This window comes from Macaca nemestrina, chromosome 18, assembly GCF_043159975.1.
Source record: "Macaca nemestrina isolate mMacNem1 chromosome 18, mMacNem.hap1, whole genome shotgun sequence".
NCBI classification, from domain to species: Eukaryota; Metazoa; Chordata; class Mammalia; order Primates; family Cercopithecidae; genus Macaca; species Macaca nemestrina.
Genome location: NC_092142.1, coordinates 75,086,604 through 75,112,594, shown reverse-complemented (window position 1 = coordinate 75,112,594; position 25,991 = coordinate 75,086,604). Strand labels below are relative to the sequence as shown.

The following is a 25,991-nucleotide window of genomic DNA, read 5'->3' as shown; positions in this document are numbered from 1 at the left end:
TATTAAATAAGTTAGTTTTTCTTGTCAATATGAATCTATATTAGGGTTCACAGAAAACTCATAAAAACTTGCACATTCCTCTTACCTTTCAGAAAGTGAGATTTATGCCATGGCAAAGATTTGTTCGTTTATAGAATATTGTCCAAAGGAAATATAAAATTGGTTATAAAATTATTTGGGATGGGTAAAATATCTCATTGTTAATTGCTTTATAAGACAAAGAGCATCATCTTTTAAAAAATAAAAGTAATGATTACAAAAATATTGCAACTCTTTGCTAGTTATTAACATAATCTAAAACTGAAGCAAATATTGTATTTCAATTAAACTTTGCTGTATAAAAATGACCCCAAAACTTAGCACCTGAAGACAATAGTTTATTATTTCTGATATTTTGATGATTAGCAGGGCTAAATATCCAAGATGGCCTCTCTCATATGTTGTTGGGGACCAGATGTAGCACTTCAGTTCTCTTTCACATGACTAGACTGTCTTCTTGACATGAAGATCTTTGAGCAGTGGTCAAAGAGGATTAAAGGTGTCAGCTACAAGATCTCTTGAGGCCTAATCTCTAGCGGTCATATCATGTCACTCCCAACACATTCTATTCAACAAAGCAAATCACAAGTCCAGCACAAATGGAACAGAACAGAGAAATAGATTCTACTTCAGTATGAGAGAAGTGGCAATGTCACATTGCAAAAATACTGGAATAGGAAGAATTTGTAGCCATTAAACAATCTATCTCATGCCAAGTTTTTTTTTTCCATCTTTGCATTATTTTTCTGACAAATTTATACGATAGCAGAAGACACTGTTTGCATCTGTCTGACTATAACAACATAAATACAACAGGTAAATTTCTCAAAAATATGTTTGGTCTTCATCAATTTTTCCAAAGGCCTTTCTTAATCTTTTGATATTCAAATCATTATCTTTTGAGGTTTGAAATAAATTTGCATTTAATTTGCTGTATATAGGGTAATGTCGACAGCATCTTATGCTCAACAATGAACTAACCTAGAAATGACCTAACACAGGAATGAGGGGGGTCTATGCTAGTGTAAGCAAGAATGACAGTTGAGAAGGGCCTGATTTTATAAATAATCTATTTATTAAGAGCTGCTTTGCTATTAAAAATTTTGTGACTACAGAGTCTTAAAATTGCAGATCTGGGATCATATTTAGTTAGTAAGGATGCTCTCTCATCCAAATTATTTTTAACTCCTTATTTGGTATTCAACATTGCACTACTGCCCTAGTTTCGACTATGAATAAACGGAACCGTTCTATGAATTTCAAATACAAAGAGGTTAATACAGAATTTTCTTAGATGGGTATTGAAAGGGCCATGGGAACAGAAGGCAAGATTATCGAAAGATTAATAACTGCAGGAAAGCATTACCATCTTTGGATTGGAGAAGCAAAGGAGCCAATAATATTACCCAGAGCCCACAGCAGAGTGCTCCTGGGATCCACAGTTGGTGCTGAGCTTCCTGAGCAGATACCCAGAACACTACCCTCCCAGCAATTTCACAGTTGCTCCAGCCTCCATCATTCCTGGCAATGCCCAATGTGGCTCTTACCAAAAAGTCCAAGAAAGGAGTAGCGTCTCCCCTCTTTCTATCCCCATTAGCCAAACCCAGCAGGAACTACAAGTTATGGGACTCAGAGAAATGTAATTTACAGGTTCATAGACTCCCATAACACAGGGCAGAACACTGAGAGGCAAGAATGGGGCTCAGACCAAATTGGCTAACCATCTGCTCAGTGAATAAGACAGAATACCTGCCTTCCTGAGGGCCACAAAGCCATGGTAAACATGCATATTAGCAACCCTCAAGCAAGTTCTATTGTCAGGAGTACTGTGATGAGGTAATAATGCCATGGACTAATTCCAGGAAAGCAGCATAATGAGTTGGGAGATCAGAGAAGGTAAAACATAAACTGCAATTTAAATGTTAGTCAGGAGGCTGAAAAGTCGCTATCTGGGCAAGAGAAGGGATTCCCAAAGAGAGGAAATGACGGTGTTTCGTTTATAGGCAAGTCTACAACGTAAATCTGAAAGCCTGGTGTTTCTTGGATTGGGTAGCATTCAAAGGGCTTACTCTTTATTAATAAAAGTAAGACCTTTTTTACAAGTTGGAGTTAGATTTAACTTGGGTTTCCTAAAAAGCGGTATCTCTTTTCAAATATATCAACGAAGCATTTTAACCTTTCCCTACTTAAAAATAGGCAAGAACTAAGCATATTTCCAACTCCATCCCTTTATACTTTAAGTGGTTGCTAATTTACTTCCCTTCCCTCCTTAACTCTATGAAAGTCTACCTGAAGCTTTAGGGGGATTGGCTCCTTAGGGTAGCTGCTAAATTCCACTGAGATTACACGTTGTAGAAGCATAATAAATTGTGGTAGAGTTATCTCCCCTGTGAGGAATACAGTAGAATATTTGGCATTCACTTTCTCTTTCTCAAATTGCTTCTAAAAGCATTATTCTGTGTGGAATGACGAAAGTCCCTCAGGTCAGTGGGTCAGGGCTAGAAACCACCATGGGATTTAGATACCAGGAGAAGTGACCTTGAGTCTTGGTTCGGCTTTTAACACTGTCACCTTGGGAACTTTATCTGTAAAATAAGATTTGAATAGATGATCTCGAACGCTCCTTTCATCTCTGACAAAGTAAAAATATTATGAAAAAGGTAGAAAAGATGCTTGAGTCAAAGTGAATGGTAGAATGTACTATAAAATTTGCTTTCAGTTTATTCTAAATATGTAAAGTGTCAGTTCTTTTCTCTGCATTTTGGTATATCTGTTTTCTTATTTCATTATTTTCAAGTGGATGCTATAAAACTATGAGGAGACATAATATTTTATAAATTAGACATAAGGGTCTTAGAGAACCATGTTACTAAGGAAGAAACACCTGTAATTTTGTCAGGAATAAACACCTTCTATAATTTTAGAACTTGTGTGCAGAGTGATCTTAAGGAGCTACTCTATTCTATTTTGCTGTTCTTTGTGGTACATTAATATGATGAAGGGATATTGGACTTAAACCTCACTGACTAACTTCAGGCTTTATGCCTTTGTATTTATACGATGTTAGAGACAGAAATTGACTTTCTGATCTTTAATTTCTTTTTTCTTATCAGATACATAAAATGATATTAGTCATTATCTTTGGTTCACAATTCTCTATCATCAAGAGTTTACACATGACTGTCTTTACTTTTATTGTCAGTCTATTTCATAATTTTGGAAAAAGTAATGAATATAAGTTAGTGAAGCCAAGGAACACCCATATACTTTTTTTTTTTTTTTTTTTTTTTTTTTTTTTTTTTTTTTTTTTGCTTATTTTCGAAGTTATATAACAAGCCATACTGAATAAAGTCTGGCTTTCATTTTCACTCAACAAGATATTACTAAGAATAATCTATGTTGTTCTGTTGCCCTTGGTAGTTGTATTAGGCCATTCTTGAACTGCTACAAAGAAATACCTGAGCCTGTGTAATTTATAAAGGAAAGAGGCTTAATTGGCTCATGGTTCTGAAGGCTGTACAGGAAGCATAGCGGCTTCTGCTTCTGGGGAGTCCTCAGAAAGCTTACAATCATGGCAGAAGGCAAAGAGAGAGCAGGTACTTCACATGGCAAAAGCAGGAACAAGAGACAGAGAGAGCTGGGTGGTGGGGAGGTGCCACACACTTTTAAATGAACAGCTCTTGCAAGAATTCACTATCACAAAAACAGCACCAAGCCATGAAGGATCCACCCCCATGATCCAAACATCTCCCACCAGGCTCCACCTCCAGCACTGGGGATTACAATTCAACATGAGATTTGGCTGAGGATAAATATTCAAACTGTATCAGTAGTGTAGTTCATTCATTTTCATGGCCATCTATTTTGTGAACATACTACAATTTGTTTAAAGTTAATTAGGCCATCTCTGGATTTTTTATCATTACAAACATTGCTGGTATAAATTGTCTTTTTTATTTATTTTACTTTTAAATAGACATATAATGGTATACATTTATGAGGTATATAGTGATGTTTTGATGTGTATACTACATATAGATCAGATCAGTATAACTAGCATACCCATCATCTCAAACATTTATCATTTCTTTGTGTTGAGTACATTCAATAACCTCCTTCCAGCTATTTGAAACTATATATTACAGTTCACTATAGTCATCCTACAGTGGTATAGAACACTATAACTTATTCCTCCTGTTTAGCTGTAATTTTATATCTTTCAACAAATCTCCTCTTTCCTACTCATACCCTTCCTCCTCATACTCTTCCCAGCCTCTAGTGTCCTCTGTTCTACTTTTTACTTGTATGAGATCAACATTTTTTAGTTTCCACATCAGTGATAACATGTGGTGCTTAACTTTCTGTTCTTGATTTATTTCGCTTAACATAACATTCTCCAGTTCCATCCATTTTGCTATGGCAGGATTTCATTCATTTTTATGACTGAATAGTACTCCATTGTTCATATATGCCACATTTCTACTATCTATTCATCTTCTGTTGGACACTATCATAGTCCATTTGTGTTGCTACAAAGGAATACTTGAATCCAGGTAATTTATTAAGAGAAGAGGCTTATTTGGTTCATGATTCTGCTGGCTATACAAGAAGCATGCTGCCAGCAACTGCTTCTGGTGAGGGCATCAGGCTGCTGCCACTCATGGCAGAAGAGGAAGGGGACCGTGTATGTGCAGAGACCACATGGCAAGAGAGGAAGCAAGACAGGGAGGGGGAAGGCACCAGGCTCTTTTTAACAACCAGCTCTTGCAGGACCTACTAGAGTGAGAACTTGAGGACTCACTCATTTCCGTGAGAATGGCACCAAAGTAATTTATGAGGGATCCACACCCATGACCCAAATACCTCCCATTAGGCCCTATCTCCAATATTGAGGATCAAATTTCAACATGAGGTTTGGGGGAATAAATATCTAAACTATAGCAGACACCTGGGTTGATTCCATATCTTGGTATTATGAGCAGTGGTGCAATAAACACAGGGTACAGATGTCTGTTCAATATACTGATCTCCTTTCCTTTGGATAAATGCCCAGTAGTGGAATTGCTGGATTACACGTTAGTTCTATTTGCAGTTTTTTGAAGAACCTCCATACTATTCTGTATAGCAGATGTACTAGTATACATTCCTACCAACAGCGTATATGAGTTCTCTTTTCTTCACATCCTCACCAGCATATGAATTATTTTTTTGGTTTTGTTTGTTGTTGTTGTTGTTGTTGAGAAGGAGTCTCGCTCTGTTGCCCAGGCTGGAGTACAGTGGCATGATCTCAGCTCACTAAAACCTCTGCCTCCCTAGTTCGAACTATTCTCCTGCCTCAGCCCCGAGTAGCTGGGATTACAGGCGCCTGCCACCATGCCTGGCTAATGTTTTGTATTTTTAGTAGATGAGGGGTTTTACCATGTTGGTCAGGCTGGTCTTGAACTCCTGACCTCAGGTGATCTACCCGCCTTGGCCTCCCAAAGTGCTGGGATTATAGGCATGAGCCACCTTGCCTGGCCTGGTCTTTTTTATAACAGCCACGCTAACTGGGGTGAGATGATACCTCATTGTGGTTTTGATTTGCATTTCCCTGATGATTAGTGACGTTGAGCTTTATTATTTAATTTATTTATTTATTGTCATTTGTATGTCTTCTTTTGAGAAATGTCTATTCAGATCATTTGCTCATTTTTTTTACCAGATTGTTTTTTGCTGTTGAGGTGTTTGAGTTTCTTGTATATTGTGAATATTATTGCCCTTTCAAATGAATAGTTTGCAAATATTTTCTCCCTTTCAAGAGACTGTCTTTTTACTCTGTTGAATGTTTTCTTTGCTGCACAGAAGCTTCTTAGTTTGATATAATCCCATTTTTTGGGGAGGTTTTCTGCTTTCGTTGTCCATGCTTTTTGAGGTATTAGTCATAAAATGTGTCTCCTGATGAAAGGTATAATTTTTTTTTTTTTTTTTTTTTTTGAGACGCAGTTTCACTCTATCGCCCAGGTTGGAGTGCAGTGGCACGATCTTGGCTCACTGCAAGCTCTGCCTCCCAGGTTCACGCCATTCTCCTGCCTCACCCTCCCGAGTAGCTGGGACTACAGGCGCCCGCCACCATGCTGGGCTAATTTTCTGTATTTTTAATAGAGATGGGTTTTCACCGTGTTAGCCAGGCTGGTCTCAATCTCCCAACCTCGAGATCTGCCATGCCCGGGTAATTTTTTGTAATTCTACTAGAGATGGGGTTTCACCATGTTAGCCCGGATATCTCGAGGTGCAAGGTATAACATTTTTAATAGATATATAACTAAAGTTGGAATTGCCGGGTGTGTAAATGTGTAAATTTATAAGCTAACATAAAACTAGCCTTCAACATGGCTATGCCAATATAAATTGTTGCCAGTAATGAATAATAAATTTCATTGATCCATAACCTCTCAAACACTGTACATTTTTCCTAGTTTTACTTTCTACCAATTGAATGAGTGCAACGTAGTAGGTCATTCTACATGTTTCTGACGACTAGTGACTTCTTCTTCAAATGTTTACTTATTAAACATACATGCTATCTCTTAGGAAAAGTGCCAGTTGATATTTCTATTCATAATTTTATTGGCACCACCTTTGGACTTTCTGTTATTCTGTTGGTCAGTTTAAAAACCCCTGTACACACAGCACATGATATTCATTATAATCATTTTAAAAATCTTGGTCTCTAAATAAGACAAGTTTCCCATCATTATCCACCCTCTTGCTCAGATTATGCCTTTCCTTTTAGGACCATTAAACTTCCACATAAACCTTAGAATCAGTTTGTAAAGTTTTAGGGAAAACTCCTGTCAGATTTGTACTGGAGAAGTCTTGTTAGTCTATATGTTAGTCTACAAATCAATTGAGTCTATAAATCAATTTAGGGAGAATAGACATCCTCAGAATATAAGTGTCTCCATTTACTAAAATTGTGTTTAATGTGTCTCAGCAAAGTTTTTAAAAATTTCACGTACACGGCTTGAACATTTTTGCAAGATCTATTTTTAGGTCCATTATGATTTTAATTGTAAATGATATATTTAAAATGTGCATATACACATATGCATCTTTCTGTCTTCTAATTGTTTGTTGGTGGCACACAGAAAAATCAGTCACTTTTGTATATTGATTATGTACCTAATCTCATTGCTTAAGGACCTTATATGAACCATTATTTCTCTATCTGTAAAACTGCTATGACACATAGTTGTTATAGAAATGAAATGAGGAAAAACTACTAACAACACACGCCATTTTACAGACATGTACTATTACTTCCTATTGCCTTACTTTGTTAGAAGGACAGTAAATAAAAGAAAGGAATACAGAGAGAAAGAAGGTGATAGGGAATAAACTCTACTGCTATTTTGGCTTACCAGTACTTTAATTTTTAAAAAAAAAAAAGTTTGTATATTTGGTTGCATAATAATTGTACTCTATTGGGTTAGTAAAATGCCAAGTAGATAACTGCATAGCATTATTTTAAAGCCAGGGAAAACAGATGAACTATTCAAGAACCACAGTCACAATGGAATGGCTTAAACATTGTTAAACAGGTTATACATAAAAATAAAACACACTAAGATGCTTTAGGTTTACTTCTTTTTTTAAAAAAAGATAATGGGCCAGGTGCAGTGGCTCACGCCTGTAATCCCAGCACTTTGGGAGGCTGAGGTGGGTAGATTACTTGAGGTCAGGAGTTTGAGACCAGCCTGACCAATATGATGAAACCCCGTCTCTACTAAAAATACAAAAATTAACTGGGCGTCGTGGCATGCGCCTGTAGACCCAGCCACTTGGGAGGCTGAGAAAGGAGAATTGCTTGAACCCAGGAGGTGGAGGCTGCAGTGAGCCAAGATTGCACCACTGCACTCCAGTCTGGGTGACAGAGCAAGACTCCATCACAAAGGGAAAAAAAAAAAAAAAGACAATGATATATTATTTTATACTTTTGACTATACCTCTATTATATATAGTAAAAACTAAATTTCTGATACATGTTGGACTTATGAATTTTTACCTGCCTTTCTACCTTGTTTTCTTCTTTCCCTCCCTTCTACTTCCTTCTGTTTTTCTTTTCTTTCCTCCTTTCTTATTTTCTCCTTTCATCCCTCCTCTTTCTTCCTTCCTCTCATTCTCTCATCCATGGTAAATTTAAGATGCTTTGAGTCCTGAATTAAAATTAGGGATAATGTATGGATGGTTTTAGACACAGACTTGAAGCATTAACCTGTCATTCACCTTAGCCCTGGGGGTTAGAATAGCAATTCATGATGATGTCACCTTGGATGAGCATGCTCATTTTTTAATATTTCATTTGTTCACATAAATGTAATATATTCAAATATTTCATATTAGTTTGTGAAGGAGGTATTTCGGACCCTAATATTAAAGAAAGAGATTTTGAGATTTTAAATCTTCACACTATTAAAATCCCACGTCCTGAAATACTGATTAAGATTCACTGTGTTTTTAAGCCAAACATTTAGGAAGCTTTCTCAATATATATGCATGAAGATGATATTTAATACTCTTTAAGCTGTGGAAGAACACCTATAATAAAGTACACAAATGACCTCTAATTAGGAAAGCTTTGCTTCAATAAGCTTGGAATGACTCACTTTTTTGAAACTGTTGATACATATGCATGAAAAGTAAATCTCCACACCAGAGTAGCTGAAGATTTTTGCTTACTTCATCTTCTAGAAAGTTATAAATAGTCGAATGAGGTAACTTAAAGGTGAACCAGTGAAAATTGTAACTAAATGAATTTTTTACATATTGACGTATTTTTATCATTATCCATTTTAATCTCTGTCCTCAAATAAGAGCTATTTCTGGAAGAAAATAAACATAATTCTTGTTAAATAAAGCTCCACATGCACATATATTTGTATGCAGGGCTAAATTTAACAAGAGTCATATACAATACACATAACAAGAGCTATATATATATATATATATTACTTACAGTAGTAAAATGCAATTGGAATACATTTGACAAGAATAATTCTACTGTTTAATAAACATATGTGAATCTAAAAAATCTTTTTTATAGTCAATGTTGTCTTTCCTTCCACTCTTAAATTTTCATTCCAACCATCAGACATAATGATTTTTAAAAATCTACGTTCATGTAAAATGGACAACTCTTTCCTGTGTAAAAACATCTCTTTTGAGAAGTCTAATATATGGTTTTTGTACTATGTATAACTTTTAAAATTCTTCTCCTCTCCCTTGTTTTGCCTTCTCTTGGGTTGGTAAAATGTAAAGTAAACAAGCACATTGCATATATTCAGGGAAAGCAAAGAACATATTCAAGAATGAAAGTCATGACACGATAGCTTCGTCATTTAAAAAAATATTTTATATTTTTTAAAAATCTACCATGAATTATGCAGTATATCACACAGGAAGTAGGGGTAAAAAGTGCTCCTGGGTTGGAAGACACTGATAGTTATAGAAGATGCTTAATGGTCAGAATTTTCAAATGGTTGAAGATGAAGTTTGTCACCACAGACAAAACAAATTATGGAGATTTAGATTCCCATAACGGCAGAATTAAATTACCTATTTCATTCTCCTAATAAACAGAAACAGAAATAGAGTATTTGGTGCCCTTTCCCCATCTTCCCAAGAGGGAAGTTCTTTGTGTGTAACTAACTGTACCAGGTATCCACTTTGATTTATGATAAACTCTAATGTGAAAGAGCAAAGCCATGTTGCTTTTCATATAATTATATATTAGTTCAATAAATATTTGTCATTTCAAACTCTATTAATTAAGATTCTTAATTCTCAGAGGTAATTCCAATATAAGAAAGAGTCTCTAACACATAATTGAATAGCCTGCAAATGACCTCAGAGGTTTGATTTCTTTATTATTAGATATAACAGGTATTTTTTATTTATTTGGGGGAAGTTTGTAGAGATGTTTGTAGACCTCATCTAATTTACACTACACAACCCTTAAGTTCTCATTCAAATCCAAGGTTCTATGAGATGAATAAAAGTTTATGAGTGTATAATGTTTTTGATTACTTTTGAAGAAAATTATGAAAAAAATGATCTTTTAGGAAATAACATTAGTTTCTCTGGGGTAAAAGTTAAAATGAAGTTAATTTATTTTACACTGTTCCCAGTTTTATCTGATTGGACTTTAATTTAAAATTAATTCAGCCTATTTGGATAGGTGGTGCACAATTAAATAGAAACAATTACCTAAGTCATGTGTAAATGCAAGTTTAGCCAAAACCCCCACCTATGTTTCGCTTTCAAAGTGCCTGACAGTTCTGGATAATATTTACAAAAAGGAGTTCTGGCCAACACAAAGTCCGCTTCCAGAAATGTTACCGGGTATCACAAGTCAACTTAAAGCATTATTAATCTCTTTAGATTTAACGTTCTCACTATTAAATTTCAAGAACATAATATTGCAACATAACAATCAGGGATATTAATTCAAGAACACTTAATTTCTTCAAAAAATAAAAGTTAATAAATCTTTAGTAGCTGGAACATTTTACATAATTTTAATATTCATTACATTAATAAAGGTACTTATTGAAAAAGTGAAATTTCATTGAAAAGTTTACAAAGCAGAATAGCACTCTCCCACATCCCCCAGCCCACTATTTATTAATTGGATAACTGAGGTCAAGTCATTTGATGTATTTTTGTTCCATTTTCTTCATCTCTAAAGTAGAAATAACTACTTTCTTCATCTGTAGGTTGGAGATAACCCTACCTCTTAGGGTTGTTGTGAAAATCAAATTAACAAATATGTATAAAATAATGTGCACAATGCCTGGAACATGGTAAGTGCAAATAAATGTTAGCTATTCTTATTATCACCCCTACCTCTCCTGTTCTGATTTTCTCAGCTGTCACTCTCAAAATTTCCCCTGGCATTTACCTCTATATTTTTTTTAATGATGTATCACTTTTGTACCTTATTTATTTGCTTTTGACTCTGACAGACATTTACTTTGTGTGTCCACACCATTCCCCAGTGTCTCCCAAACTACCCATATAAAGTTGCTATTTCATAGTTCTGATTAAGAATTGTCAGTGTTTACATTTTGTTTACATTAATTAGAAATTTCAGAGACAAGTAGTAATAAAGCCAACAACAGCAATTTAAACAAGCAGAGGCTCTATTTTTATCTCACAAGGATTCTGGAGGTAGATGGTTACTGTTCTTCCCTGCTGTCCTTAGTATTTTGCCTTTTATTCTTACAGTTGTCAAATAGTATCGCCTGATGGCTAACTCAGCTCCAGGCAACAGGACCACCTTCAAAAGCACGGAGCAGGGGCTGGCCAGGGTGGCAAAATCCTTTCATCTCCTCTGGACTGTTCTTATTAGGAAGAAAAATAACTTTCTAAGAAGTTATCCAATACAATTTCTCCTGCATCTCATTGACCAACACTGAATCCTGCAGTGGCTCCCAACTCCAAGGCAGGCCGTGGCAGTTGAGGGTATTACACAAAAGAATGGCACTGCCTTAATTGGCTTGGAGGAGAGAGTCTCAAACTTTCTCAGTTCACAGGTCCATTGGTATCCGTATGATTATTTTCACTGTGCCCGAGGCAAAAGAAATATCAAACAATCCCTTTTTGTAAGTAAGTTGGTACCAAAGAACGTAATATGTGTTTATATCCCCAACAACTTAGTAGCCATTTGAGTAAATACCAAACATAATTGTAAAAACAAAAACAAAAACAAACAAACAAAACAACTAAGTTTACTTTTGAATGACTATAATTACTTACTAAAGGGAAATGTGTGCCTTCTGGGCACTGCACAGCTTCTCACATTTTAAAATCAGATTAGACACCAAACCCCTCATTTCCTATTCCACACTGATTTCCATTTAGTACTTTTTTATTTTTTCTTTTCATTTAAATCACATCAACCACTGAAAATCCTGCTTCACAAAGATAGGACATCCTGGAAAGCAAGGTAGATGGAACTAAGAGTGGAGTCAGGAAGTGCCTTTAGTTAGCTCCACAGACTAAACCTCCCACCCCCTGCATACCTGTATGTGTGAAATGCGGGAGAATTTCCTTTGGTATCAGTGCTCTGTCCACAGAATTTCAGCCAATTTTTCTCTTTTCAGCTCAGCGCTTGACCCCTACCTTTGGGAGTACTGGAAATCCCTAAGCACTGAGATTCTCAGGGTTCCTCTGGGACTAATGATTTGACTACTCACCCACATAAGGTTCTGGGTTTAGTTACTCTGGTTTTTTGTTTGTTTGGTTGGTTGGTGTTTGTTTGTTTGTTTTGAGATGGAGTTTCGCTCTTGTTGCCCAGGCTGGAGTGCAATGGCACAATCTCAGCTCACTGCAACCTCTGCCTCCCAGGTTCAAGTGATTCTCCTGCCTCAGCCTCCCAAGTACCTGGGATTACAGGCACACACCACCATGCCCGGCTAATTTTTTTACTTTTAGTAGAGACGGGGTTTCACCCTGGCCAGGCTGGTCTTGAACTCCTAACCTCAGGTGATCCGCCCGCCTCGACCTCCCAGAGTGGTGGAATTATAGGCGTGAGCCACCGTGCCTGGCCTAGTTACTCTGTTTTTAAATTAGTCACCATTCCTCAGTCACCTTCTGATTCCCAATAAAGCTGTCAATATCTTTATTCAGTGGTGGACTCTCAGAACTCTTTTCTTTTTCCATGTTAGTTGATGGTTTGATTTGGTTGTGTTTTTATTTTAAATTAGTAGACTTTATTTCTTAGAGAGGTTTTCAGTTTACACAAAAATTTAACAGGAAGTACCGAGTTCCCATACACTCTCTATCCCCAATGCCCCTCCCCAACACCAGTTTCCACTATTATTTTTCCACTGTATTTCTTTTTTTAATTTAACTTATTTTAAGTTCAGGGGTACATGTGAAAGTTTGTTACACAGGTAAACTTTGTCATGGGGGTTTGTTGTATAGATTATTTCATCACCCAGGTATTAAGCCTAGTACCCATTAGTTATTTTTCCTGATCCTCTCCCTCCTCCCACCCTCAACCCTCCCAAAGTGTGTGTTGTTCTCTGTATGTGTCCACGTGTTCTCATCATTTAGCTCCCACTTATAAGTGAGAACATGCAGTATTTGGTTTTCTTTTCCTATGTTAGTTTGCTAAGGATAATGGCCTCCAGCTCCATCCATATCCCTGCAAAGGATATGATCTCATTCTTGTTTCATGGCTGCATAGTATTCCATGGTGTATATGTACCACATTTTCTTTATCCAGTCTGTCACTGATGGGCATTTAGGTTAACTGCATGCTTTTGCTCTTGTGAATAGTGTTGCAAGGAACATACATGTTCATGTGTCTTTACAACGATAAAATTCCATTTCTATTATTGCAGTGGGGTTTTGAAAAGAGAAAAACCAGGTTGATCAGTGCAACATTTTTAACTGGAAATTCAGACTGGATTCTGGAAATGACTCAATCTTGGCAAGGTTAGGGATAAAAGTAGAGAATCTCTGGTATTGCCCAAATGAAGGATATGCTCTTATTAGATAATTCATGGTCATCCATTGTCTATACCAAATACTAAGAGATTGTGTATTTTGGATCTCGCAAAACTTCCTTTGCTGCCCAGGTACCTAATATTTCAGGATGTTCTAAGGTTCACTTCAGTGCCACTTCTTTCCACAGCAAGGTTGCCCTAATCAATGGGGGGACTTTTTTTTTTTAAATCACCCATCTCCTATTCAAAATATCCATTCATTTCTTCACAGAGACTTAGTCTCTACATTGGTGGGGAATGCGAACAAGTTTTACCCAGGTAGTAATTCTAGGTGATTTGCAGATAGTTTTGCATTTGAGTTTTATCCACCTCTAAATCTGCAAACTTTTTACATTATGAAAAAATAGTACTTTTAAAATACCTGAACACTTCCGTATCTACTTTATCTATTCCTAGATATCACTTTCAAAATAAAAATGTTTTCTTATTCCTATTAAGGAATAAGATATGTTATTTTGGAGAAGACATGATATAGTTTCCAATTTAGTTATAGATTAAACATTACCAAATCCAAAAAGTTCCTATATTATTCCTTCTACTCAGCTCCCTAAAAGACTATGAAATTGTTGTTTCTTTGAAAGTTTTAAATGCCAGAAATCTTAATATTAGTGAGCCTGCAACCATGTTTCACTATTGATCCTGGATTCAAAGTTGGCAGTTAAAACTTCTACTTCAGGTGAAATTTGCAGAAACAAACAATTGCTTTTATTCTATATTCACATAGGGTATGTGTTAAGTTCAGATTTTATAAAGGAAAAAAATGCCTTAAAAATACCTGTTTCATTGTATTAAATAGAAAGTTATGCTTCTGCAAGCAGGAACATAGATTATGTAAACTAATCTTTGCAATTGCTCATCAGCACATGTAGAAGATTAACTTTCCAGTCTTTTAGAAGCTTGAAAAGACTTGGTTAGTATTTAGAATGAAAAATTGTTATCAGATATTGAAATACAGGAGAAAAGATGGATGGATTTCATTTTTATTGCAGAAATTAGTCACTGAATACTGATCTTAGAGCTTCTTTTCAAATTATATTTGTTACCTGGAGACAGCAGTACATGTTTAAAAAAAAAATTCTGGATTGGTTAGCTTCAAGAAAGTTATATATACCTTTATTTTAAAAACAATTACACACAAATGCACACACATCATTGTTTTGCAAGCTTTCCCAGTAAGAGTAGGGCCACCATATGTGAAAAACTCTTTGTGGAGATGCCCTGAAATTCTATATTATCTTTTGGTTTCTTAACATGTATATTAACACTCATTATTTTATTATGATATATGTAGCACTTTCCATACGGATTCAGCTCCGTCTGGAGATTGTAAATTTTTGGAAGCATAAGCCATGATTTTTCTTAGTAAATAAAATGGCAACATCTGCACATTACTAAAACTATAGTAAAAACCTTAATAAATATGTGCAAAATATTTTTCAAAATAAGAGGTCTTGGTTACAAGCAAAAGAAACTGATGCTGGTGACCATAAGCAATATGGAAATATAGTAGAAAGGTAATGTCAACTCCAAGGGATTTCCAAGGACTTAGGTTAGAAGATGCACAGAATTCAAGGCAGCTCTGAGGAGCCAAGAATGTGGACCTCGGTGTCCCCTTATCTTTGCTCAGTAGCACCAGGCCTGAGAGTGGAACAGGCAGTCAGCCAAACATTAGATGCATGCCCACATACTGCTAGAGTCAAGGAGGGAGGTGTGGCCCTCTGGCAGTTATATTGGTCTCAACAGTTAACCCACTGGGGAATGCCCCAAAGCCACAACTGGGGTAAATTTTGAGTAGGCAAAAATTTACAAATCGAACTGCCCCTTAACCTCGCACATGCCTTATCTCACATGACATTTCTAAAGAATTTCATTTTATAAATAATACTTCTCTGAATGTAATGGAATATATTCCTTACGAATAAAATTGTGCATATTGATTCTGTGAGGAAAGTCAGGTCTCATCAGCCTAGAATCACACGATCATGTCCATTTATTCTGTGGAATCATTATGTTCTATCTCCTTTTTTGTCATTAGAGTGCTACTACTTACACAAATTGATGAAATCACCCGTAAAATATGATATCATATGTCTTACGTTTTCTCTCTATTCTGTAACCGCTTATAGAAACCGTGATGTCTTAGTTTATTTGTGTTCAAACCAACTCAATTTTTTAATTCCAAAAAATCCAGTTGGGTGGGAAGTATCATCTCTCATTTGTTTTTACTAAATGTGTCTTTATACTAAAGATCCCATTTAGTTACTTTTTTGCAAATGGGAAAATAAGTGATTTTGATTTTTTTTTCACATTGCTTTTTGAATAGTTGAGACTCTACAGCAAAAGTAAATATAGTTCCTTAATACTTCTAAATGAGTAGTTCAGGACAGGTGCGGTGGTTCACACCTGTAATTCCAGTACTTTGGGAGCCTGAGGCAAGTGGATCGCTTGAACCCAGGAGGCAGAAGTTGCAGTGAGCTGAGATTTCACCACTGCACTCCTGTCTGGGTGACAGAGTAAGACTCTGTCTCAAAAAAGAAAAAAAAAAAAAAAGTAGTTTGTTAAGTAACACTTAAGTAGGCAGTATGTTCTTGCATTCTTTTTGAATTCTGATCACCTTCAATAGAACCATAGTGAATTAATTTTGGGGAGAATGGGCTTCATTTTCTTATTCTTTATTGTACTTTAAGTATGGTACCATTCGTTGAAGCCATGAACGTACAACCCTCTCAACATTTAAAAAATCACGAGTTGGACTGGATGCAGTAAAAAGAGAGAACTGCTATGAATTGTCCAAAAACTCCCTAGCCTGGAAGATGCCCAAATTCACAACACCATAGTTACAATTTTTTAGGACATAAATTACCTTTCCAAATAATTATTGAAATAGAAAAAAAATTATATTAAAACCTTTTAAAATACAAATCTATTAAAAAACATTTTATATAGTACAACGTTAGATTACATAGGAATTTTATAAAACTGAAATATGAAAAGTGTTTAATAATACTTTACTTCACTGGAAGCCTTTAGGTTTATCTAATGTCTATCTGGAATCTGTTGTGATGAGTAGAATTTAATAGTTAACAATTTAATAAATTTTAAATTTGAGTGGTTTTTTTTTCAGTCCTATTTTGTAGTATATATTTCAGCAGACTTATGAATACTTCAGCAAAACAAGAATAACAGTGGGTCCTACCTCATAGAATTATTATGAGGATTGAATGACATAAGGCATATGACGATATTAACATGAACAATTTTAATCATAATAGTAATATTAATAGTGCTCTTATTCCTTTTACTGCGTTTAGGAACAAATATGCTTAAGATTTTAACCTAAAAATCTTGATATACACTGTAACTACCACAATGACATGTAGTGTACAAGATTTTGAATTTAATAAAGCACGTTCAAAAATCGGTGCTAATGCCGGACCACAAAAGTGTTCCTAAAATTATGCCAAATTGAGTAATATGTTTTTTGTTTGTATCATAGCAATCAGAACAAGTACTTTATGAGTTTGAACATATGGGGAGAATTTAGCAAACGAACTTTTTATCTTAAAAGTTAATAGATTCTCCACATGTAGCAATGCATTAGTGAAGCTATTATCTGGGAAAGATTAAAAAATAAAGACACAAATGGATGGAATTTCTGCAAGAGGGAGGAGAAAAGAAAGGGAGAGAAAGGGAGAGGAAGATGTCTTAATAGGAAATGTGCACATTGGCCGTTCTGCCTTTCCGTACCTGGCCGCGCAGGAGACGCCATCATGGGAGTTGACATCCGCCACAGCAAGGACCGAAAGGTTCGGCGCCAGGAGCCCAAGAGCCAGGATATCTACCTGATATCCTGTGTCAAGCTGTGGGTCAAGCTGTACAGGTTTCTGGCCAGACGAACCAACTCCACATTCAACCAGGTTGTGCTGAAGAGGTTGTTTATGAGTCCTACCAACCGACCACCTCTGTCCCTTTCCCGGATGATCTGGAAAATGAAGCTTCCTGGCTGGGAAAACAAAACGGCCATGGTTGTGGGGACCATAACGGATGACGTGCGGGTTCAGGAGGTGCCCAAACTGAAGGTGTGTGCGCTGCGTGTGACCAGCCTGGCCTGCAGCCGCATCATCAGGGCCGGGGGCAAAATCTTCGCTTTCGACCAGCTGGCCCTGGACTCCCCCAAGGGCTGCGGCACCGTCCTGCTCTCCGGTCCTCGCAAGGGCCGAAAGATGAACCTGCATTTCAGCAAGGCCCCGGGAACCCCGCCCAGCCACGCCAAACCCTACGTCCGCTCCAAGGGCCGGAAGTTCGAGCGCGCCAGATGCGCACAGGCCAGCTGAGGCTGCAGAAACTAACCCTGGATCCTACTGTCTTATTAAAACGATTTTGGACGCTGAAGAAAAGAAAAGAAAATGTGCACATTGACGTTGCAGTTGGGGTTGAGAAAGTCTCTTAAGTAGCTTTTCACATGAGGTGTCTTATTGTTGGTTTACTCCAAATGTTGTCAGACTTCCACCCGGTACATCAGAATTGACTGGAGGGCTTAATAAAACACAGATTTCTGGGTCTCACCCCCCCAGATTCCGATTTGTAGTTGGGTAGGACCCCAGAATTCGCATTTTAAGTTCCCAGTTGATCTCATCATGCTGGTCTGGCAAACCTCACTTCGACAACCACTGGTCTAGTTTGTAACAGATTGACGGACTATAGCTTCATTCCAGAAGTTGGTAAGGAAATCTAAAACAGTGTTTTCACGAATAACAAATATGAGTGATACAATTCATTTTCTCAGATTTTACCGATTATTGTTAAGAATAAGCTATTAAAAGTTTGTTACATATATAAACAATTATCCCATATCCTGAGGGTTGCATGTAAATGTAGCTATCCCACAAACATATTTAAAAGCACAAATTAGACACGATAAGCACTTTTAGCCATGGGCAATACATAAGAATAGAGAACACCAATTAAATTGATACAAATTAAGGCCAGGCATGGTGGCTCACGCCTGTAATCCCAGCAATTTGGGAGGCCAAGGTGGGAAGATGGCCTGTGCCCATGAGTTCTAGACCAGCCTGGACAACAAAGTAAGACCCTGTCTCTACGAAAAATTAACTCACATGGTGCCATGTGCCTGTGGTCTCAGCTACTTGGGAGGCTGAGCTGGAAGGATTGCTTGAACCCCAAGAGGTTGAGGCTGCAATGAGTCATGATCACGCCACTGTACTCTAACCTGGGTGACAGAGTGAGACTCTGACCCCCCACCAAAACAACTGTACAAATTAAAACAACAATGAAACACCATTTTTCCCATTTCAGAAAGGGCTTCTGAAAATGTTTTATAATATCCTTTACCTTGTTGGTGGAAGTCTAAGGTCATGCCACCTAGAGAAAGGGTGACTCCTGAGTTTCTCTAGGTGGTGAGATTCGGAGTCATTATTTATACTTATTATGGTTTCTTATACTTAAACAAAACTATAAAATATGTAAGTAATGAAAATGCATTATAATGTTTTAAAAACCAGTCTTCACTATGAATCATCAATATGAGTAAAACATATTTTAAAAAATTGTCTTCTTCATAAACATCCTCTATAGTTATATTTGGTCACTTTGTAAACAATATATTTAGTAAATTGATGGTGGATGGTAGAGAATTGGCACAGGAGGAGAAAAGGTAGATGCAGACAGGCAGCAAGGGAACACAGAGAAAGGGATTTTAGTTCTGGAGTGGAGGAGTCATGATGCTGACCACCTGTGTTGTACAACTCATATGTCCTCACTAGATAGCTTCTCTCTACAGAAATAGCCATTAGTTGATTAACTGCTCCCAGGTCTGCAACTGCTCTGACCATCCAGGTTAATAGCATTGCTCCTGGGCTAGCTGATGTTACTAAATTCTCATATTCTTAAAGAACCATATACAAGAAAGCACAGCCCAAATAAAGCACCCGTGTTATTTAACAGGATACTCCAACTGAACACCGCTGCCACATTTGTAGTCTTTTTTATTTCCTTAAACAAATATCCTTTATTCACAGGAGAAACTCTTCCATAGCAACATGAAATAATCTTTCCTACATGTCATCAGCAATTATACGAATATGTATATGTATATATGCCTATATATGTATGTGTGTATATATATTTGTGTATATATGTGTGTATACATATATACACACATATCAAAGTAGATTTGTAGGTGAAAGAACAAAAAATGGCAAATGTCAATATCAAAACCTCTATTGCTATAATTCCTAAAATATATGAAATGCATTAGCATTTTCTGAAAGTTAATTTTCTTGATATTTAAATCATATAAAAATATTAGGCGAACTAATCATGTTCTACACTAAAAAGGCTAATGAGGCTGGGAAACATAAAGAAATTAATCTACATTCAGGACTAAGTTAACCTGTTTTGTAAGCCTCTGGGAACCACTTAACAGAAATTGCATAATCTTGCATAATAGCAAATCGACTGAATAGAAGTTTGCTGATCTAGCATTTAATTCTTGCAGAGCAATTATTGGGAAAGGGTGTTCTGTCTGATAATAAAATTAACGTTGCTACTGTATTTAGATTTTTTAAATCCCGTGGAAAGATGAATTTGGTGGAGATGTGATCTCTCACACACACACACATACACGTGCACACACAAACACACATGCACACATCCTCCAGTGGTATAAGAAAGCCTCATTCTTTAACCATACTAATGTATTTCTTTTCATGATACCAGTTGATGCAACTATGCAGTTCGATGTTGATAACGGATGAAATGCATGGCTCTTCCTTACACATCAACGCAAAGTTCATACAGATTGTTTTTCTATTTTTCTGTTTTCTAACATCACAAACAGGTATCCTTTGGTAAAATCTAGATACATGAGACATACACCTTCCCCAACCCTGATAGCTTATCTAAGTTGATAATTTTTAAATTTTTATTTTAGTAATTAAAAACAACTTTCAAAAATAGGACATAGGAAATAACAATCTCCCTTTTTTAGAAACCAGCTTTTCTTACTCTTATATTTTAATGACTTCATCTTGGACTTGCCCTCCCTACGTACTGATTTTTGAATCATCTTTCTGAACATAGACTGATTAGAATTTACAGCTGTTCAGAAACAACAGATGCAACTTTGGTTGCAAAATGAAATTCGAACTCCTTACTAAGGACACAGCCTGATCAGAACATTTCAGCGCAGCCTCTCTCACCATAGAATTCCACATATCCTTTTTAAAATACCTTTTGGGTGGGCGCGGTGTCTCACGACTGTAATTACAGCACTTTGGGAGGCTGAGGCGGGTGGATCGCCTGAGGTCAGGAGTTTAAGACCAGCCTGGCCAACATGGTAAAATCCTGTCTCTACTGAAAATACAAAAACCAGCTGGGTGTGGTGGCAGGTGCATGTAATTCTAGCTACTCGGGAGGCTGAGACAAGAGAATCGCTTGAATCCAGGAGGCAGAGGTTGTGGTGAACTGAGATTGTACCATTGCACCCCAGCCTGAGCAACAAGAGCGAAACTGTCTCAAAAAACAAAAAAGGGTCAGGCGCCGTGTCTCATGCTTGTAATCCCAGCACTTTGGGAGGCTGAGACGGGCAGATCACTTGAGGTTGGGAGTTCAAGACCAGCCTGACCAACATGGAGAAACCCCATCTCTACTACAAATACCAAAAATTAGCCGGGCGTGGTTGTGCATGCCTGTAATCCCAGCTACTCAGGAGGCTGAGGCAAGAGAATCGCTTGAACCCAGGAGGCGGAGGTTGCAGTGAGCTGAGATCGCGTCACTGCACTCCAGCCTGGGCAACAAGAGCGAAACATCATCTCAAAAAAAATAAAAAATAAAAAAATCCCACTCATTCCTGTAAATTTGGGTGCCACTTGTTAACTAACTTTCTTCTCTCATCCCCAAGGATCAACCTCCACCATCTCCACCGTCTCCACCATCATCAGGACCCAGGTCATCTTTTACAACTCTCTCTGTGTCTGATAACCTTGACCCATGTTAGCCTGGAGCTCGAGGATCACGGATCTTTCTGAGGTCAGCTCAGTGCCATCACTTTAAAGCCTTGTTCCCAGTTCCTCAGTACACAACTGGAGAAAGACTGCCTATGAGAAATAGTCTTTATTGGTGCTTAAGGGAAATCTAAAAGAAATTACAGTATAAATGAAACTTGAAACCCTATCTTAATGTAATTGTTTATTGAGTTCAGGAGAAAAAAAAAAAGACCAAGTTCTTCCCATGATGTCTTCAAAAATGGCCCCCATTGCTAATTCTAATTATCTTTGTTATTTACTAGTCACCTACTCCTTGATAAAAACCATGATTTTGAAGCCCTGCAGTCTAAACCCTCATTCCTCTTTAGAAAAATTCAACTCCTACTGTCAGGGGTTAAGGCAATCCTACTATCTTTCTCCATCTTCTCCCCCAACCAGGACAGCCTAGTGGACACAATAGTTTAGTAGCATCATGTTTTCCAGAGTCTGAGATATTATTTCAAAAATTGCACCACAGCTGGACTTGGGCAAGTGATTCAGGATGGTTCAGAACAGGCCCTGACAGACTACATCATTATCTTTGAGTTCTTTGCACGTAAGAAGGGAAGATATGACTCTTTCTTCTTCCTATAGTAGTCCAGCCTCTTTTTGGAGGTTACTGTGGAGGGGATGCATCCGAGTGCACGCATGTGCACACACACCCAGAGGTGCATTGTCCTACATTCATTCTTTCAATGGATATCTTTTGAGACCTCCCAGGTTTCAGCCACTGTGATCAGAAATGTGTTTACAATAATAAGCCAAGCAGAGTTGGAGCTTACAGTCATGTGAGAAAGGCAAGTCACGTCAAACACAAATCTTAACTAGTCAGTGTGATAAGCACAGCAAAGGAAAATTGTAAAGCATGCTGAAATCGCTCAGTCGAGGGTCCTGACCCAGTGTTGGGGTCAGAGAAGGTGTTAGTGACAAAGTGACTCTGAATTTCTATCTACAGTCTAAGTATTGATTAGGTGAAAAAGGAAAACTTGTGACCAGAGGAAGCATCTCTTAAGGCTTAGAATTGCTCCAAATTGTACCAGACAGTTTAAGACTAACTCAAGACAGATCCATCACTCCTACAAAACATAATTCCAATAATATACTCCTGTGATGATGCATCAATAAAATCATATTTAAACATGAAGGGCTATATATTTTTTTAAGTCCTGATGTGGCTAGATTTAAAAGTAAAAATATACATTTATCTTATATCTGAAAAGCTCTGTCTTTCGACATTTTAATATCAGCCACTGCCAAAGTTATCTTGGGAACCATTTTCCTTTGATCACAGAAGCCTCAATGGCACTTTATCTTCTGGCAAATAATAGACTGATTACATACGTTTGCTTTAACCTTCTGAAATTGCTGGGAAAGAGCATATCTATAAATATACAGTGATAATTGATGGTCAAAATGCCAGTTGGGGTTTGAGCTCATGGAACCATTTTAGGCTCACGAAAGAGAACAAGTTAAAATTTCTCTGAGCTTGTATTGCTTCTAAAGATTCTTTCCTTTACGCACTGTGATTTCTTAATGGGCTCTAGTGACACTGTTACACATTTATAATGTCTCTCTTCTGAGTAGTCAAAATGCAACCATTATGTTTTCTTAACCTATTAATGCAGTAATACTTGATTAAATGCATAGGGAAAATGAAAAATTCAAAAAGTAAGTACTCCAAACAGTACAGAAGGCTATCAAGTAAAAGTAAAATAAAATAAAATCTCCATTTCACCCTCAATCCTTAATCTCACTAGCAGAGTTTTCATACTATAAACTATAGTATATCTTATTTTTTGTCCTTAATTCTTCTTTTAACTCTTTCTGTATAAGCACACAAGAGTCTTCCCCATAGTATTCCATCCTCTGATTGCATTTAACCTGTTCATATTGGTCATCATTTGAGTCTTTGTCTTTTGTTCCTGTGGCAAATGCTGCAGTACTAGATACAAACACTGCCATAAATAATACAAACACTTCTGCAAATATATATGTGTAATTGCATTAGTCCATTTTCACACTGCTGATGAAGACACATCTGAGACTGGGTAAGTTATAAAGAAAACAGGTTTAATGGACTCACAGTTCCACATGGCTGAGGAGGCCTCACAATCATGGCAGAAGGCGAAAGGCACATCTTACGTGGTGGCAGACAAGAGAGAATGAGAGCCAAGGGAAAGGGATTTCCTCTTATAAAAACATCAGATCTTGTGAGACTTATTCACTACCAGGAGAACAGTACGGGGAAAACTACCCCCATGACTGAATTATCTCCTACCATGTTTCTCCCACAACACATGGGAATTATGGGAGCAACAATTCAAGATAAGATTTGGGTGGGGACACAGCCGAACCATATCAATAATATTCTATTAATATTGTTTTAATTAATTTAGATATTAAATTAGATAATTAAAAGTATTAATTGTCTAATATTCTTCAGATATTTCATGTTCTCCCCTACATGGGTAGGCAGAACCATGTGACCTTTGTGTCCAGTGACACGGCCAGTGAAGATCCACAGTTTGATCCTCCTTGCTTTTCCTGCTCTGCCAAGATGACTCAGGAGTCTCAGTATTCCAGAATGTTCAGCTACAAGATTGTGGAGTTTTACATCTGACTGGTTATGTGAACCAGGACCTTCCCCCAACTACTTAATTCAAACCTGCACTGGACCTCCAGCAGGAGTGAGAAATAACTTACCAGCTATCAAGAAAAGTCTTAACCTTTGTTATGATATTTTTTTCCACTCAGTTAGTCTCCATGGGGTTCAAGCGCTCACTCAATAGACAGCCTATACTGTAAATATAATTCTGCCCCTATAGCTCATGCTCATGTATGTAAATTGTTTCCCCTTATCTGGAAGACCAGGAAAATTTATGCTCAGAGTTTAAAAGTCTCCCAAGTAAAATAAAATTGGTATTTAAAATCTTGTATAAATCTTGTATATGTATGTATAATATGCATTTCAAGCATAGTTTTTAGGTTTTGTGCGTTTGTGTGGTTTTTGTTTCTTTGTTGTTTGTTTGTTTAGACGGAGTTTTCCTCTTGTCACCCAGGCTGGAGTGCAATGGCGTGATCTTGGCTCACCACAACCTCCGCCTCCCAGGTTCAAGTGATTCTCCTATCTCAGTTTCCTGAGTAGCTGGGATTACAGGGATGTGCCACCATGCCCAGGTAATTTTGTATTTTTAGTAGAGATGAGATTTCTCCACATTGGTCAGGCTGGTCTCGAACTCCCTACCTCAGGTGATACGCCGGCCTTGGCCTCCCAGAGTGCTGGGATTATAGGCATGAGCGACCGCGCCTGGCTGTTTTGTTTTTTTGCTGTATTCATCTTGCTTATGATAGCCTGTGGATTGATATCTTAACCTGACCCCCAGTCTTTCCCTCTTGACATCTTACCTGAAGCCAAGAGATTATATGCTTCCATGCATAACTGAGATACCTGTCCCTTGATTCCAACCACCTATTCCAACACTCTGTTGAAATTTCATGAACACTCCATTGATTTATATGATAACATGAGCATCATTGACATAAGATACATGTATGGTTATACTAGCATGCATACTAGAACCTGCTTCCTTGGTGGGGGTGTCTCTACCATAAAACTTGTCTTCAGAGGCTGGGTGCAGTGGTTCATGCCTGTAATCCCAGCACTTTGGGAGGCCGAGGCAAGTGAATCACGAGGTCAGGAGATCCAGACCATCCTGGCTAACACAGTGAAACCCCATCTCTACTAAAAATACAAAAAATTAGCCGAGCATGGTGGCAGGCGCCTACAGTCCCAGCTGCTTAGGAGGCTGAGGCAGGAGAATGGCATGAACCTGGGAGGCGGAGCTTGCAGTGAGCCGAGATTGGGCCACTGCACTCCAGCCTGGGCGACAGAGTGAGACTCCGTTTCAAAAAAAAAACTTGTCTTCAGAACTCATGTCACAGTGGTTAATTTCATATTTGTTTGCATGATTATGTAAGTATTCTATGACTCCCCTCTACTTCATGAGGGGCAGGGATCCATTTGTTTCATTTCTCTGCCCCCAGCCCAAACCCATGATACAGCATTTGGCTCATTTTAGTTGCTCAACAAACATTTTTAGAATACTGGTTTTTTTGTTTAATTATAGTAACGAGTGCTTTTATATTAACATAGTAATATTTGAAGCAATTTCTTTTCAAAAAAAAAGAAAACTTGGAACATGAATACATTATTTGAGAAGATTATTATTGTCCCTCTTAATTTTCCCTGATAGGGATTGCACCAAAATTTTGTTTCATATACTTAGTATTTAGATAGGTTATGTTTTATGTGTGACTATATGTGTCTGTATACCCTGATAAAGATTGAATATAC

At 37.3% G+C, this 25,991-nt stretch overlaps 1 pseudogene; it reads left to right on the top strand.

Moving 5' to 3' along the window:
• Nucleotides 1–1,894: 1,894 nt before the first annotated feature.
• Nucleotides 1,895–24,560, top strand: LOC105491253 (large ribosomal subunit protein eL18 pseudogene; annotated as a pseudogene).
• The last annotated feature ends 1,431 nt before the right edge of the window (nucleotides 24,561–25,991 follow it).